The sequence below is a fragment of the Gekko japonicus genome, unplaced genomic scaffold, assembly GCF_001447785.1.
Source record: "Gekko japonicus isolate JY-2015 unplaced genomic scaffold, Gekko_japonicus_V1.1 scaffold3923, whole genome shotgun sequence".
Lineage (NCBI taxonomy): Eukaryota > Metazoa > Chordata > Lepidosauria > Squamata > Gekkonidae > Gekko > Gekko japonicus.
This window is the reverse complement of record NW_015173256.1, coordinates 92741-95017: the sequence shown is the minus strand read 5'-3', so window position 1 is coordinate 95017 and position 2277 is coordinate 92741.

The following is a 2277-nucleotide window of genomic DNA, read 5'->3' as shown; positions in this document are numbered from 1 at the left end:
TCTTCGCAAGAGTTCAGGCCTCCGGCGAAACCACCTCCGATTTTCTGGCGGCGCTGCGGAGCCTGGCGACCCGATGCTCCTTCCCCAGCCTCGACGATACCCTCCTGAACCAGTTCCTCGTCGGACTCCGGGAGCCGAAGCTGCAGAGGAAACTGGTGAGCCAGAACGATCTGAGCCTGGACAAGGCCATCCGGGAGGCCTCAGCATACGAACAAGCGCGACAAGACCGCCGCGCCAAGGCGGTCCACCGTACCCAAGTGAGCAGCGGCTCCGACGTCTCGGACCAAGAGGAAGTCCTACAACTCCGACAGCGGACTCAGCAGCGATCAAAACACGTATCCTCCAGGACCTCCAAGGCCCCGTCTCCAAGTCAGTGCGCCAGCTGCGGGGAGGATCACGAACGCAGGTCGTGCCGTTTCCGGAATGCGGTCTGCCGTTCCTGCAACAAGGCAGGACACATCGCCAAGGTCTGCCGGTCCAAGGGACAACGACCGAGATCGGCCACCCACCAGACCACCGCGGAACTGCCCCTGGAGCTCCACACCGTGTCGTCCCACTTTCCACAGCACCAGGTCTGTAACCTGCCCCCCGACGGCCCAAATAAAATGCATGTGACGGTCCTCATAGAGGGAGCCCCCTGCACCATGGAGATCGACACCGGGTCGACCTACTCCATAATATCCGCGGACACGCTCCGTGCACTGTGTCCTCGGGGGGGGCCACCACTACAGAAGTCACGGGGTTTCCGGTTACGGGACTTTAACAAAAACCCCGTGGCGGTGGTGGGCTGGGGCAAGTTCCGGGTCCAGTTTCAGGGTTTCAAGGGCCAACTGGACCTACTGGTTGTGGACCGGCCCCTCTCCAGCTTGTTGGGACTGGCCTGGTTCAAGGCCCTGGGGCTCTCCGTTACGGGCATCAACCAGGTTGGAGCGCAGGATTTCGGGGCGGTGTGCGCAGAATTTCCCCGCATCTTCGATGGGACCCTGGGGCGGTACACGGGCCCTGCCATTTCCCTGGACCTAGACCCCGCGATACGCCCCATCCGCATCAGGGCCCGGCTGCCCCCGATCTCCATGAGGCCGAAGGTGGAGGCCGAGCTCGATCGCCTAGTTGAGCAAGGCGTGCTAGAACCGGTGGCGTCGGCCCGGTGGGAGACCCCCATTGTCACACCACTCAAGCCGAACGGGGACGTCCGCATCTGCGCGGACTATAAATGCACCATAAACAAAGCCCTGCAGCCCCACGCGTACCCGGTGCCGGTAGTAAGCCAAGTGCTGGCAGCCCTGGCAGGGGCTCGGGTGTTCGGCAAACTGGACTTGGCCCAGGCGTACCAGCAGCTACCGGTGGACGCCGCCACGGCCGAGGCACAGACCATTGCGACCCACAAAGGGGCCTTCAAGGTGCACCGCCTCCAGTTCGGGGTCTCAGTCGCGCCGGGGATCTTTCAATCTTTTATGGATTCCCTCCTTAAAGGCATCCCCGGAGTTCAGCCGTTTCTAGACGACGTGCTGATCGCCGCGCCAGACCCCTCGTCCTTCGCAGACCGTCTGAGGGCCGTTTTACAACGCTTCGACGCGGCGGGCCTCAAGGTGAAACGGGAGAAGTGCCTACTGGGGGTGCCGCGGGTGGAGTTTCTGGGCTTCGCGGTGGACGCCGCCGGCCTGCACCCCTCCCAGGACAAGGTAGAAGCCATCACACACGCCCCGGCCCCGAAGTCCAAAACGGAGCTACAGGCGTTCCTAGGCCTGGTGAACTTCTACCACTCCTTTTTGCCCCTGAAGGCGGCCGTCGCGGAGCCGCTCCACCGCCTCCTCGACAAGTCGGCGCAATGGGCCTGGGGGCCACCACACGACGCAGCTTTCCAAACAATAAAGGACCTCCTGGTCTCTAATGCGGTCCTCGCCCATTTTGACGAGGCCCTTCCCGTGGTACTGGCGTGCGACGCTTCCCCCTATGGGGTCGGGGCGGTCCTGGGGCACAGACTACCGGATGGTCGCGAGGTCCCGGTGGCCTACTACTCGCGGACACTGTCGTCGGCCGAGCGCAACTACGCGCAGATCGACAAGGAGGCGTTGGCAATCGTGGCAGGGGTGAAAAAATTTCACCACTACTTGTACGGCCCCTGCTGGGCCTCCTCGCACCCGACCGGCAGACACCGCAGATAACCTCGCCCAGGGTGCTACGCTGGTCCATCTTCCTGGCGGGGTATGCGTACGACCTCGTCCATCGGCCCGGAAAGGCGATGGGCCACGCCGACGCACTGAGCCGCCTGCCCCT